Source organism: Macaca mulatta, chromosome 13 (genome assembly GCF_049350105.2).
Source record: "Macaca mulatta isolate MMU2019108-1 chromosome 13, T2T-MMU8v2.0, whole genome shotgun sequence".
Lineage (NCBI taxonomy): Eukaryota > Metazoa > Chordata > Mammalia > Primates > Cercopithecidae > Macaca > Macaca mulatta.
This window is the reverse complement of record NC_133418.1, coordinates 17,089,050-17,105,003: the sequence shown is the minus strand read 5'-3', so window position 1 is coordinate 17,105,003 and position 15,954 is coordinate 17,089,050. Positions and strand designations below refer to the sequence as shown.

At 44.4% G+C, this 15,954-nt stretch overlaps 1 pseudogene across 1 annotated transcript in view; it reads left to right on the top strand.

Annotated features, from left to right (window-relative positions):
- The first annotated feature begins 10,542 nt into the window (after nucleotides 1-10,542).
- Nucleotides 10,543-15,954, top strand: part of LOC106995686 (SH3 domain and tetratricopeptide repeat-containing protein 1-like) — a 33,186-nt pseudogene continuing 27,774 nt past the window's right edge. Inside the window, exons 1-2 of the transcript XR_013402564.1 lie at nucleotides 10,543-10,550; nucleotides 10,672-10,709. The product of XR_013402564.1 is annotated as an SH3 domain and tetratricopeptide repeat-containing protein 1-like (transcript). The remainder of the gene's footprint in view (nucleotides 10,551-10,671; nucleotides 10,710-15,954) is intronic.

The window sequence follows — 15,954 nt, the reverse complement described above, 5'->3', positions numbered from 1 at the left end:
GAGGTTCCTGGCTTTGGGATATAAATATTTCTGTAACAGAATGGCACTGGATGTCTGCTGTATTTTTTTCTCTGCTATTTTGGCAAGTTTTATTTGGGTGTGTGTCTCCTGTACAGAAGGTATGACATCAGTTTTTGCCACCAAGTATTTACAGCCGTTGGTTACCTCCTATGTGGGTCACTTTTGTGCCGTGGTTTCTTTGAGGAAATTGTAGGTCTCCTACCCAAAGCACATTGCCCATTTCAAGGTGATCCTGGTTTCTGAACACCTGTGGCAGTGCCTTCCATGTGGGTGAAGCCCGCCGAGAAAGTACCCCCCCCTCCAGGAGGTGGGGACTGGTGATTGCCTGAGTGAGGAGGCCGGGGATGAGCCCTGGACTAGAACTTGTGACCGGCTGCTTTTCCTTCCCCTCGTCTCCCTCCTATTTTTCTACCACCCCCACTTTTTAAAAATTTCTTATAAAAAATTAAGCAAGTATTTTGGTTTCCTTTATTCGCTATTCCTTGCTAATCGTATGCAGAATGAGCCTGGGAAAGTGGAAAGGAAAGTTGTACTTAGCTTCAGATGATCCTACCAGCCCCGCATTGAGGGGCTTCCGCCAGGTGGCATTGTCAAGTGGCGTTGTGGAGGTTCTCCTTTCAGTCCTCAGCGTTAACCAGCAGAGGCAGGTGGCACTTATTCCTGGTTAATGTTGAGGAAGTTGAGCTCAAAGTGGCTAAGGGAAATTCCCAAAGTCACATAGGAAGTAGCAGAGTAGAACCAAACACAGATTGTCTCTGAATCAGGCAGGTCATCAGATTCCAAAATGGGCTCTTAATTTTTGGAGGTCAAAAAGCTGAACAGACAACGCTATTTCTTTTTTCTTCTACTTCTTCTTTTTTTTTTTTTTTTTTTTTGAGCTAGGATTTCGCTATGCTGCCTAGGCTGGTCTAGGCTCAAGCTGTCCTCCTGCCTTAGCGTTCTGAGTACTGGGCTTACAGGTTTGTGTCACCACACCCAACAGAACAGACATTTGTTTAAAGAAGACATACAAATGGCCAAAAAATATGTGAGAAAAATGCTCAGTATCACTTATAATCAGAGAAATGCAAATCAAAACCACAGTGAGGTATCATCTCACCTGTCAGGATGAGTATTATCAAAAAGACAAAAAATAACAAGTGCCGGTGAGGATATGGAGACAAGGGAGCTCTTACACACTCTAGGGGGGTGTACACTAGAGCAGCTGGCTGGGCGCGGGGCGCACGGTGACATCCCAGCACTTTGGGAGGCGGAGGCGGGCAGATCACCTGAGGTCAGGAGTTTGAAACCAGCCTGGCCAACATGGTGAAACCCCGTCTCTACTAAAAACACAAAAATTAGCTGGGAGCGGTGGATCACACCTGTAATCCCAGCACTGTTGGGCGGCTGAGGTGGGTGGGTCACTTGAGGCCAGGAGTTCAAGACCAGCCTGGCCAATGTGGTGAAACCCCATCTCTACTAAAAAATACAAAAATTTGCCAGGTGCAGTGGCGGGTGCCCATAATCCCAGCTACTCAGGTGGCTGAGGCATGAGAACCACTGGAACCCGGGAGGCAGATGCTACAGTGTGCAAGCCGAGATTACACTACTATACTCCAGCCTGGGCAACAGTGAGACTCTGTCTCGAAGGGAAAAAAGAGAAAGAGTAAGAGTAAGCTAAGGCACCCACTATGGCAAACAGTATGGAGGCTCCTCAGAAAACTGCAAATGAAATTACAGTGTGATCCAGCAGTCCCATTACAGTGTAGATACCCAAAGAAAAGGAAATCAGTGTCGGAGGGGCATCCACACCTCCGTTTCCTACAGCACTGTTCACCATAGCCAAGATATGGAATCAGCCTCGGTGTCCAACAGCAGATGATGGATAGAGAAAATGTGGTCTTTATACACAGTAGCATACTATTCAGCCATAACACAGGATGAAGTCCTGTTATTCTCAGCAACGTGGATGGAACTGGAAGATATTATGAAATAAACCAGGGACAGAAAGTTACACAGCACATGTTCTCTTATGTGGAAGGCAAAAAAGAGTGGATCTCATGGAAGTTGAAAGTAGACAGAGGATCCTAGAGGGTGAGAAGGGTGGGGGAAGAGGGAGATAGGGAGAAATTTGTTAAAGGATACAAAATTATAGCTGGATAGGAATAAGTTCTAGTGTTCTATAACATAGGATAACTATAGTTAACAAGAATATATAGTTTCAGACTGGGAGCGGTGGCTCATGCCTGTAATCCTAGCACTTTGGGAGGCTGAGGTGGGTGGATCACCTGAGGTCAGGAGTTTGAGACAAGCCTGGCCAACGTGGTGAAACCCCGTCTCTACTAAAAATACAAAAATTAGCTGGGCATACTGGTGAGTGCCTGTGTAATCCCAGCTACCAGGGAGGCCGAGGCAGGAGAATAGCTTGAACCTGGGAAGCAGATGTTGCAGTGAGCTGTGATCACACCACTGCCCTGTAGCCTGGGCAACAGAGGAAGACTTTGTCTCAAAAAAAAAAAAAAAAATATATATATATATGTATATATATATATAGTTCCAGATAACTGGAGGAAGGGTATTGAACGTTACCAACACAAAGAAATGATAAATGTTTCAGATGGTGGATATGCTAATTATGCTGATCACCTACAATACATGTATTATAACATCACCATGTGTACTACATACATATGTACAGTACGCAATTATGTGTCAATTAAAAAAAAAACTGAACTTAGATTGGAATGGCTATGAAGTAGCTAGCTTTTTCATATTTTTTATATAGACCCTAGGCATTTATTTTAAGTAAACTACCCTTGGCTTCAGGAAATGTTTAGTATTTGAATTTTAGCCTTGCATTTTACAATACAGAGAAGTAAAACTGTAGGCTTGCCTTAGATACAGTCACAGGGATATGCCGTGATGACCTTTTTATGTAACAAGGGGGAAATATACCTTAATTAATAGGCATACATGCTCAGTTTTCTCCCTCGTACACATTTTTAGTTGTTGTCCCGGCATTGTGATACTTATGTAAACAGTATGAGATATCTTAGGTAGGAATCAGAATTTTAAGGTAAGAATACTTAAAGTTATGTATTTTTCAAACTTCCAAACTGGATATTTTACATGTCCATTATATAACTGTAATTAAATTATCAAAAAGACAATACCTGTCTTTAATATGGGTGATGCTCTAGCTTTTCTTTTCTTTTTTTTTTTTTTTTTTTTTGAGACAGGGTCTCACTTTCTCCCAGGCTGGAGTGTAGTGGTGCGATCATGGCTCACTGCAGCCTCAGCCTCATAGGCTTGAGAGATCCTCCCACCTCAGCCTCCCAAGTAGCTGGGACCACAGGTGTACAACACCATGCCCAGCTAATGTTTAAAATTTTTTGCAGAGACAGGGCCTCCCTCTATTGCTCAGGCTGGTCTGGGATTCCTGGATTCAAGTGATTCTCCTGCTTCATCCACCCAAAGTGCTGTGATTATAGGCATGTGCCACTGCCTGGCCCCATATAAGTGGGATGATGACTTGAGCCTAGGAGTTCCACACCAGCCTGGGTAACATGGCACAAGACCCTGTCTCTACAAAAACTAAAAAAATTAACTGGTCATGGTGGCACCTGCCTGTGGTCCCAGCTACTCCAGGAGGCTGAGGCGGGAGGATAACTTGAGCCCAGGAGTCAAGGCTGCAGTGAGCTCTGATCTTGTCATTGCATTCCAGCCTGGGTGACAGAGTGAGAACTTGTCTCTTAAAAAAAGTTACTGGCTACCTGATTATTCATAGGAAAAAAACCTGAACTCTGCTCTAAACCTCATACCTCGTACAAAAATTAACTCAAAATGGATCATGGACTAAAATGTAAAATGCAAAATAAAGATGAAAAGAGGAGCTAGAGACTGGGAGAAACTATTTGCAAACCACATGTGTGATAAAGGACTCATATCTATAATATATAAAGAACTATCAAAATTCAGCAGTGAAACCGAATCATCTAGTTTGAAAATGAATAAAAGACCTGAAGAGACATTTCAGATAACATATAAGCACATGAAAAGCTGTTCAACATCATGAGCAATCAGAAAAATGCACACTAAAGCCACGTCACTATACACCTATCAGAATGCCTAAAATAAAAAGTAGTAACAAGACCAATGCTGCTGAGGACGCAGGGAAACGGGATCACTCACACTTGGCTGGTGGGAATGGAAGACGGTACAGCCATTCTGGAAAACAGCTTGACAGTTTCTTAAAAAACTCAATGTGCAATTGCCATAGGAGGCAGCACTCACATTCATGGGCAGTTATCCCAGAGAAATGAAGACTTATGTTGACACAAAAGCCTATATGTATCTGTTCATAGCAGCATTATTTATAAAGGCTAGAAACTGGAAACAACCTGGAGACTGCTCAGCAGGTGAATGGTTAAACAAACTGGTGCACCCAGGCCCCAGATACCACTCTGCAGTAGTTAATGACATCCGTGTTCATCAGTCTTTCAAACTAGAAACCACCATTATGTTTACTCCCCTTTTTTCCATCCTGGGTCTGAGTGGATTTCATTTTGCATTTCTTTCCAATGCTTTTTCCCTCTGTCCTTTCTGCTTGCGCCTCATGCCTCATTTGAACCGTTGTAAGAGCCACCGAATTGTTTCTCTGACTCATCATGGAATCCTTTCTACACTTCATGCCCCGCATTGCCATTGGAGCAATCTTTCCAAAACATGAAGAAACTAACTTAAAAGAAATATCCCAGGTAGCCTTCCAAATAAGTATAAGCTTTCTGTTAGAAGTTTGACTTCTTGTCTATAGGGAACCCCAGGACTGTAGAGAGACGGATTTGCTGTCTGCATTTTAAGATCAGGCAGAAATCCCTGGAGGGGCCCATGTGGAATAGTGGCACAAATACCGGTTCTAGAATCAGAAGCCCTCATATCCTGGTTCTAACACTAGCTGGATGTTCTTGAAAAGTTTTGATTTCATAACCTCAGAAACTCCATTTCTTAAGAAATGGAGATGGGAAAACATACTCAAGGGATCACACAAGGCTACTGGGAGGAGCAGATGAGGGGCATGGTGAACATGCTGTGTAATCCGTGAAGTACGTCGTATGTGTGAGAAGTGGAACTGTGTGGATAACGGTTCTGGAATCATTGTATGAAAACGATGGAAAGCACATTCGTAGTTCTGCCTGATGATACCACTGGGCACCTGTGTTGTACGTGACTGCAACATGGGTGAGGCCCGGGTCAGTACAGCTCACAGTTTGGTTTTCATGCAGTTAGAAAGGCCCGAGAGGACCCTTCCCCCCACCAGCTGTAGGAAGGAGGAGGCTGTCTCCTGCCTCTATTTGGTGGGATTGTCTGTGGCTCCTTAGGGACAGGAATGCAGGGAGTGGGGGAAGAAAGGCGGCCTGACTGCTAACTAGTCAGCCTTCCCCCAGGAAGGAGTGGAGGGGTCATTTCGTGGTAACTTGCCAAGTCTTTCTTAACCCATCTGCTCTTTGAAATGATGAGCATGACAAGTAAAAGACCCGTTAGAGACAGATGGGCTGTGTGTCCCGCGCGTTTATGGCTTTGTGGCCTCAGAGCTGCCAGAACTCGATAGCTTTCTGGGGAACGGTGGGTCAGCCAAGGGGCTGAAAATAGTAAGAGGAAGAAAATTCTCCCTCACTGCTCTGGTCTGGGAGTGATTACTGAGGAGAGCGGCATGGAGGGCCCAGCCGTGGGGTCCCTCTCAAACACACCCTCACCGCAGTGGGAATGCGGGTCTCAACCTCTCTAGGCCTCCGTGATTTTCGTCTGTCACATACTCACCTCCAGCAGGGATGTCTATGGTGATGAGATGAGGGAGCATCCTAGCACATGTGGCACTTAGTAGGCTTGTGGTGAGTGGACGCTGGCGTCAGTGGGACAGGAGACTGGGAGCTGCATGTGGACGCACTCACGTGCTGGTTGCATGAGTGGACAGAGGAGAGAGGGACGCTGTGCCGTTCTCCTTTTGGTCTGTCACTCCCGCTGTTGTGAACAGAATCCGTGAGTGTATTCTGTTGCCCCAGTCAACTTGGTAGGCTGATTGCTCAATTTTTTGCTTCCACTTTTGATTTCTTAAGAATGGGAAAAGGAATACTTCAGTTACTTTTCTGGTTGATGGCATACATTCCTTGATATCACCTTAATGCTTTTTAATTTCTATGTATTTTGGATGCTGGAGCTTGCCTGACATCTGTGTTTTTGTGCCTCACCCTCGTGCATAACTGTTGGCCACACCAGGACCAGAGAGAAGTGACCAGACCGATTGGTAGCAGGGCTAGGACTGGAATTCTCCAGCCTTTTGATGCCCAGCAGGCTCTGTTTTCTGTATTGCACTGCTCTTCCCTATTTCGACCCCTGTTAGGACAGTGGATGTGAAATGTAGCTGGGCGCTTTTGGGGGTGTGCTAGGAGTGTGGCAGATGCCTCAAACTGGCATTTTCCCCTGATTCTGAATTCTCGTGGCTCAGAGTCAGTCTCTAGGCTACTGACCGGGAAGATACAGGAAGTTGTTTTGTATGACAAACTATGCCAGGGCATTTTTTTCACCCGGCAATTTATTTGGTTTGGACTGGAATAAATCTCTGATATTGGTTTCTTTGCCAATATTATTAGGGAGTGGAGCCTGACTTGTTAACTTAGTCCGATTCATAGTGCTTAGAATCTCAGTGAGTGTGTGTTGAACGGAGCGGAAGTGTGAGAGCATCCTGGACAGTGGTTTGCAAACCTAGCTGCATCTGGGGGGCTGTGAAAAACACATGCGTGCTTACTCCAGATCAGTTGAAATAGAATCTGCAGGAATGGAGCCTGGGCAGCTCTAGTGCGGTTAAAAACTCCCAGGTGGTTCTGATATACCCTAAAGGTTGACTAAAGGTTGAGATCCACTGATCCACAGTGAATTGGAGTCCTGGATCATAGACATGCCTTACGCTTTCACCAGCTTAGAATGGCTCTTGTGCTTTAGAACTGTGAAAAAGTGTTATGCAAACAAGTGTGGAAATAGCCTAAATGCCACATCCTGTTACTACCTGTCATGAAGTACATTGACCAGTTATTCACTCTATTCTGATCTCTACCCATTCCACGTTTTCTTCATGGAACAATAATTTGACAGTTGGTTATGCAGAAGCATTTTAAGTCCAGTTTGATTGGCAGGAAACGATTTTGGGTATTAAGTACTCTTTAGGCATTTATTGAACTCTTGTTTGTACCACCGCTGTGCTGGACAGTTTATAAATATTACTTCTTTAAACAAGGCCTATGGAGTCAGGCTGCCTAGGTTTTGCTAACTAGCTGTGTCATTTGGGACAAGTTTTTAAGCATATATAAACCTGACTTTCATCTATGAAATGGGATGACAAGGGGTCATTATCATCTCACAGGATCGTGCAAATGTGTGTGTAAAGTGCTTAGTTTGGTGCCTAACACATAGTAACTACTCAGTAAAGTTATTATTACACCATCATCATCATATTTAAATGTAAATATTAAGAGCTAATAAATTTGTAAAAGGTACTATACCTTTACCCTTTGAACCAAAGACTACTTTAGTTTTAAGCGGTTGGGTGAATTTATCACTTAAATATTGGCCTCTTGAATACCTTGAATTTCAATTGAACGTAGCCAGAGGATTTCATAATTGGACCGTTGCCTCTGGAACTTGGAGCTTTGTTTGTTTGTTTGGTTTCACTTCCTACACTAAGCATGCGGCTGTGCACACCTTTATGATGACTTCTGGTACTGGGGAATCAAAGCTTCATTCGCTTCTTTGGAGGAGATGATCTTATGCTATATGAAGCACTCAGACTTTGTTAACTGTGTACCATCCAGACAAGAGCAGGTGCTTCCCATGGCAGCCTGTCCTTTTCTTAGCTCTCTCATCAATCTAGCCTGTTCCTTCTATTCCTCTTTATACTAGAACTTCTCTTTGAACAAGGAATGTTTTGTCACTACTAGGTCCCCAGCAATTAGTAATGCCTAGCACATACTAGGTGCTTCCTGAATGTTAATAGGTGATAATCTAGCAGAACACAAGATAAATCCACAGGTTGAGATTTAAGCTGAGTGGTATGAGCGCTGCATTAGCAAACTTATTAAATCAATTTTGTTAATACAAGTTTAACATATCTTAGTAACTGACTTAGTTCAGGAGTCATTTACTGAGTGTCTTCTAGGCCAGACATTGGGGACAGAAAGGTAATAATATATGATCCCTGCCTCATGCGCAGGAAGTCTAGTGTGATGGACAGACACGTGCCAATGGCTGCCATGGAATATGGTGAGCATTAAGATAAAGGGGCACCCTGTGTGCCCTTGGAGCATACAGCAGGGCTTGTGTTCTGGGAACATGGGCTCCATGTGAAAACACAATTTAAATTTTTTTTTTTTTTTTTTTTTTTTTGAGATAGAGTCTTGCTCTGTAGTCCAGGCTGGAGTACAGTGGTGTGATCTCGGCTCACTGCAACGTGCTCCCCCGAGGTTCAAGCGATTCTCGTGCCTCAGCCTCCCGAGTAGCTGGGATAACAGGTGTGCACCACCATGCCCGGCTAATTTTTGCATTTATAGTAGAGATGGAGTTTCACCGTGCTGGCCGGGTTGGTCTTGGACTCCTGACATCAGGTGATCCTCCCGCCTCGGCCTTCCAAAGTTCTGGGATTATAGGCATGTAAGTATTCATCCTTTTAAATATCTGCGGGTAGCACTTAACTTTAAATGGGTACTAATTAAACTATTGAATGACTTTAGTATGGATTGAATGACTTTGCTCGGGCCTCGTTTTTAATTTCCTTCATTAGAGAGAAAAAAAAAAATGCAGGTTGAATATCCCTCATTCAAACTGCTTGGAACCAGAAGTGTCTCAGATTTTTTTACATTTTTGGGTTTTTGAATATTTGTATTATACTTGCTGGTTGAGCATCCTGAATTCAAAAATCCAGAGTCTGAGCTGTTCCAATGAACATTTCGTTGACCGTCACGTCGGCACTCAAAAGTTGTGGATTTTGGAGTTTCTGGTTAGGGAGACTCATCCTGTATGGGTGCTGGATTGTCGCAGGAGTTCCGGACCAGAGGTTGGGTGACTAGGGTTTGGTTTTCACTTTGTTACTAAACAGGTTGTTTTCTTCCATACGCTCAGCTTTAGATCCCCCGGTTGTCAAAGAAGGGAATGGGCCATCTCATGTTTAAGGCCTCTGTTAGTTCTGACTTGGAGACACCTGGCTTCAGTTCATCTTCCTTAGGAGTGGACAAAGAATATGGGAATTTTGAAATTGTTAGTCAACATCTACAGGGTCGTTGCAGCCTGGTTTTGGGTAAAGGTCATCTTTAGTGAGCCCAGGGAGAAACAGTGGTTTAGCTGTCAGCTGAGAGGGGTAAGTGGTCCTATTAATTTTCCTCTGTGGTAGTGGAAGCATTGTTTAGGGTCACAGCGTCAGTGGAGCTGGCTGGAAAGAGGAGGGGAACTCACTCTTACAGGTTATATTGAATGTGTTTTCAGTCACTAAATGCTTTTAATGATATGTTTTTCAGGATTTACGTGTTGTATGATTTCTCTGTGTTAAGCACAGGAAATTTAACATCAGCAACAAAGAATGCTCTTTTTTTCTTTTTCTTTTTTTTTTTTTTTTTGAGATGGGGTTTCCCTCTTGTCATCCAGTCTGGAGGGCAGTGGCGTGACCTCAGCTCACTGCTACCTCGGCCTCCTGAGTTCAAGCGATTTTCCTGCCTCAGCCTCCCAAGTAGCTGGGATTACAGGTGCCCGCCAGCATGCCCGGTTAATTTTTGTGGTTTTAGTACAGATGGGGCTTTGCCATATTGGCCAGGGTGTTCTTGAACTTCTGACCTCAGGTGATCCTCCTGCCTCGGCTTCCCAAATTGCTGGGATTACAGGCATGAGCTGCCATGCCTGGCCTTGAATGTTCTTTCTATGGGAATCTACAAAAGCCAGGTTTTGAGTCTAGTGGCAGAAAACCTCTTCTTCATTGTTGAGCTGTGCTGGGAGCTTGGAGGGCTTCAAGGCCAGCTGGAAAAGCTGTAGTATTTTATGTCAGTTGGCTGTCTTGGAGAACTTAATGAGCACTGGGCTGGAGTGATACTGTCAGAGTTCATGAGCGGTTTGAGGCTCTCAAAGCCTAGATACTGGGGTCGCCCAAATACATCGGCTGGACTCACTATTTCTCTCGGGAGTCGGGGGTTGGAAAATGCTGTGGTCTTAACTCTGCTCTTAATTTGATGGTGCTGTTATGAATGGTAAGAATGATTTCATACGTTTGCATTTTGCTTTGTAATTCACAGGGAATTTAAAAATCTGTTATCTGATTTTATTCCCTCAGCAGTTCTGTGAAAAAGGCAGAGCAGTTTTCCTATCTTCTGTTTTCCCGTGATTCTCTTGTGGCTCACAGAAGCTAAGAGCCTTCACCAAGGTCATAGGGTGAATGAGTCGCAGAGCTGGGAGTAGAGGCTCAGGCTTCTAGGGACCCTGTTTCTTCCTCGAATAGCTCGCTCCCGTGGCGCTATGCTCAGGTAACGGCACATGCTCGGTTTGGTCTTTTGTAAATCCCTGCCCCATTTCAGGGGAGGTTCTTGGGAGGCTTCTATTCATTTTGGAGCATTTAAGTATCTTGTCCTCTCTCCCTCTTCCCAGATGCATGAGCATTTCTGCAGGCTCCCAAGCTGGCCCTTGTGCGTGGGGGCGTCTCCTGCCTCCACATTGCTTGCATGCCCCCTTCTGAAGGTGCTTTTCCCCGCATGGAACCCCCTCGTGCTGCCTCCACACTGCAGGCTGTTCGGTAAATGTTACTGACTGAGCATCGTTGTTTTCTAGAAATGGGACGGGGTACGGATGCCAAGTTCTTTTCTGTGTGAAGGCTGCGATTGTATCATCTTGCCTTCCCCGTGTGTGCTCCTTGAGGGTGTCGCTGTGCTGCGGTCATCTGTGTTCCCTAGGGTGCTTCCCTTGGAGTCCCGGCCATAGCAGACATGCAGTCAGTGTTCATGGCCTAAATGAGAGGAAGGCCAACAGAGCCATTAAATCTGGAGAATGACAAGTGAGGGAAAGGAATTTTTATTGAAGGCGTGTGAAAAAGAAATCTTTTTAGAAAAGTTGACCTGTTTCTCAACTGGAGTTGAATTTCAGCTCAGAAAAGCAGCTGTGTGCCCAGAAGGCTTTGGGATTTCAGTTTGTGACAGATGAATTGAATTCGTTGTTGTATGAATGTATTATCCTTTTGTGGTTTTATTAGGCCTTTCTCCCAAATGGAATCGATTTTTCTATAAAAGTCACACTTCCTTTTTGAGAAGTGTAACACTAATTGTATGGGATGGTCTCCCAAAAGATGACCTGCCAGGAACCAAACACTGCCTGAGACTCACGGCCCCTGGTTTCTGCCTGTGCAGCTGCAGGGCAGAGAGGCACGCTTGAGCTGAAATCAAGACGCATGTCTGCATCTTCCCTTTCTTGACTGCTGTTTCGTCTCTGAGCTGGCCTGCCTTCAACGTCTAGGAGCTTGGTGGGTGTAGACACATTACGGTACGGAGGAGGGATATGGTGTTACAACAGCCAGGAGACTCGCTGAAGTCTCTGTTCTCTTCCTGTCACTGCTCTGACTTTGTATAAGTCACATGTGTAGGGCTGTGCCCAGTGGCTTACACCTGTAATCCCAGCACTTTGGGAGGCCGACCTGGGAGGATCTCTTGAGCCCAGAGTTTGGAACCAGTCTGGGCAACATGGTGAAAGCCCATCCCTACAAAAAATAAAAATTAAAAAATTAGCCAGGTGTGGTGGCTCATGCCTGTAATCCCAGCTACTGGAGAGGCTGAGGTGTGAGAATCACTTGAGCCCGGGAAGTCGAGGCTGCAGTGAACCATGATCATGCCACTGCACTCCAGCCTGGTCAGAGCAAGACCTTGTCTCAAAGCAAACAAAAGCAAACAAAAACCCGTGTGTAATAGTGGCAGTAGTTAACTTTTGAAAGTTTGAAGAAAACTTCCTAAATCACCTGTGACCATGGACAACTTACTTAGCCTTTCTATGCCTCAGTTTCCTCATCTATGAAAAATGAGAGAATATGGTACTGATCTTGCAGGATTTCAATGAGAACTAAACGAGATCAAACTCAGAGCCTGGCACCTCGTGAGCCCACACTCAGTGTTATTATTTCAACATTTTAGAGGAAAATGAATGTTAATGGGTCATTATGGCTCAACATAGTCTATCACTGATGTTACTCATGGCATTGGAAGGAACGTGAATTCCATATAGATAGTGTGATGGAGAAAGTATTTTGGGCATTGGCAGTATTGATTCAAAGAACAAAGGACGTGTCTGTCCTGTGTGGAGAGCCGTTTCCGCTTGTTTCTTTAAATGCTATGGGAAAAGCCGTGGACCCTGTGCTCTCTGCCAGACAGCTTCAGTCTCCACGTATTGATTTGGCCAATTGTCGCTTGCTGTCATCATGGCAGCAGCAGTTGAAGGGACAGTTTGTCTTGATTTGCATTTTTGTGTGTTTGTGTTATTTATAGACAATTAAGACATGGAAGCCTGTTTATGGCAAGCTGGCAAATTCAGCAAAACTTGGAGAAACCTGTTAGCACAGTTTGCACGTGTGCGGGCACAGAGCAGCCAAATAAACACACACGTTTTCCTGTATTTTAAAACTCTCTGGAAAAAAAAAAAAAAAAAAAAAGACATTAAACCATTGCCCAGATGGCTTCTAGAGCTAGAGCTTTTTCCTTGAAGTACATGAGTATGGCTGTCAGACATCTGAAACCCGAAGCCATCTTAAAACATCATTTTGATGCTACCCCCTATCCGCCTTTTTTTTCTGTTTGTAAGGGACAAGGATCCAGGAAGGAAAGTAACAGCTTACAAAGGCTTTTGTTACAACTAATCGTTCATGTTCTTTCTTTTGGTATCTTATTCTCTGTTTACATTTTTTTTTAATTTTTACATTTTTTGAGACAGATCCTTGCTCTGTCACCCAGGCTGGAGTGCAGTGGCATGATCTCGGCTCACTCCAACCTCTGCCTCCCAGGTTCAAATGATTCTTGTGCCTCAGCTTCCTGAGTAACTGAGATTACAGGCATGTGCCACCACGTCCAGCTCATTTTTATGTTTTTAGTAGAGACAGGGTTTCGCCGTTTTGGTCAAGCTGATCTTGAACTCCTGAACTCAGGTGATCTGCCTGCCTCAGTCTCCCAAAGAGCTGAGAGTACAGGTGTGAGCCACGGCGCCCGGCCGCTGTTTCCATTTTGTAACGCTAGCGTCACCCCAGTGTAGGGTGGCTAGGCGTATTCTTCTTTCCTGTTTCCTGGTGTATTTTCCTCTACAGTATTGATCACTCTTTAACATACTTTTTGGTTGTCTGTCTCTACCTACAAAAATGTATGTTCCCTGTTATATCACCAGTGATTGGCACGTAGATAGTTAGTCAATATTTGTTGAATGAATGAATGAATGAATGAATGGGCTGAAAGAACCTTATTCTTCTTTCTTCTGTCACTTCCCACCAAATGCTTTTGGAAAACGCTATGTGAACAGGGATCGTAAGCAGGAGAGGTTACACACATGGCTGTGGGATAGCCCATCATCCTCAGATACTTGTCTGGAAGGAGGTGGAGTACTTGAGTAGAAATGATACAAGATAACTTCTTCAGAAAATCAGCCAAGTGTCACAGCTTTTCACACAGGCGTGTGATATTTGTGTATGTGTGTATGAAGAGCTGTCATGGCCTGGAATCACTGGCCTTTAGATCCCTTGTACAGATGGAAAAGTAAAGTCGGAGGCCCAGGAATGCTGTAGGCCACCGAGGTAGAGTCCCTGTCTGCCCTTCTCAGTGCCCAATCACTTCTCACTGCACTCCCCTCTTTACTGCTAAAGTCACATTCCCTGACTCTGAATGTGTAACCACGAGGGAGAAAATGTACTCCAGGCTCACAATTTGTGGAGAAAAAGCCCAGCAGCTGAAAATAATGTTCACAAAGTTTGTACCTAGAAAAAGTGGCCATTTCTATCATGTCTTTGAATTTCCTTGTTTCTTATACATTTTATAAACAAGACAGTAGAGGGAGATTCGGGAACAGCAACTTTAGAACAAGGGGGAAAAAATCGAACCTAGAGCGGTCCAGTTTCTGTTTTCTTCTCAGTTTAGGGCTGAGGCAATTTAGCTTCCTGTCTAAGGGACTACTCAAATCTGATTAGAAGCCATTGTGGGCTGGTAATTATCTGTAATTTTAGGAAGACAGATGCAGCACCAACTCTGTTCTCTAATAGCAGGCTTATTATTTTTAAATTTGCATGGCAGGAGAAGCAGATGGCGAGGTGGGATAAGCGTTCTGATGCTTGGTCATTGATAGCTTTTTACTTCCACGTATCACATGGGGATTTGGGACCCGGGAAGCCCGCTGAGAACTGATGATTGTCTGTCCCCTAACCAGCTGGGTTCTTTTTCATCCTGAGCTCAGAAAGATTGCTCCTACTGCAGCCAGGGAAGACAGGTTGTTGACTGGTTAGAAATCATGGCAGGTTATTTTCTCCACCCGCAGTTCGCAGTTGGAAAGCAGAGCTATCAAAAAGTGGTCTTCTCTGTTGTATTTCAAATCTGGGTGTTTAAAAAATTATGTAAGTAAATTAAGCATTTCTTTAACGGTAGTTGTGTGTGTTCTTTGAAGGGGTGGCCTGCCCCTCCACACCTGTGGGTGTTTCTCGTTAGGTGGAACGAGAGACTTGAGAAAAGAAATAAGACACAGAGACAAAGTATAGAGAAAGAAAAGCGGGGTCCCAGGGGACCGGCGCTCAGCTTACAGAGGACCCACGCCGGCACCGGTCTCTGAGTTCCCTTAGTATTTATTGATAATTATCTTTACCATCTTAAAGATAAGGGAGTGGCAGGACAATAGGATCATTGTAGGGAGGAAATCGGCAGTAAGACGTATGAACAAAAATCTCTGTGACATGAATAAGTTTAAAGGAAAATGCTGTGCCTTGAGATGCATATGCAAACATCTCCATAAACCTTTTAGCATTATTGTTTCAGTAATAATGGGGAGAAACCTTGGACAATACCTAGCTTTCCTAGGCAGAGGTCCCTGCGACGTTTGGCCGTGTAGGTGTCCCTGGGTAGTTGAAATTAAGAGAATGGTGATGACTTTTAACCAGCAAGCTGCCTTCAGGCACTTGTTTAACAAAGACACATCCTGCACAGCCCAAAATCCATTAAACCTTGAGTCACCGCAGCACATGTCTCTTGCAAGGACAAGGTTGGGGGTAGGGTCACAGATTAACAGTATCTCAAATACAGAACAAAATGGAGTCTCTTATGTCTACTTCTTTCTATATAGACACAGTAACAGGCTGATCTCTCTTTCTTTTCCCCACAGTTCTTGATGCGAATGAGAGGTGCATTCCCTTGTAAAATCCCTGAGAATTAATAGGAGGCTGTGAGCCTTAGAAGAGAAGTTGCTTTTCTAGATGATCACGTAGGTATGATGCTGAGCACTAGACAAAGATGTTGATTGAAGCGATTTTAAAAAATTTTGTCTGAGTTCAGATTTTACACCAATATTTAGAAAATCAGCAAAAGAACTTGGAGGAATGTTCTCAGGCATCCAGTTCAGCCCCCTGCGCACATTGTCATAAAATCCGAGTGTGCGTACAGGGAGACGCATTCCTTTCTGTTCTCATCACAGGTCCTTCCCTGGCTCTGCACCTACCTGTCTTGCGCGTCCGTGTGAAGAGCCCACCAAACAGGCTTTGTGTGAGCAATAAACCTTTTTAGTCAACTGGGTGCAGGCGGGCTGAGTCCGAAAAAGAGAGTCAGCGAAGGGAAATAAGGGTGGGGCCGTTTTATAGGTTTTGGGTAGGTAAAGGAAAATTACAGTCAAAGGGGGGTTGTTCTTTGGTGGGCAGGAGTGGGGGTCACAAGGTGC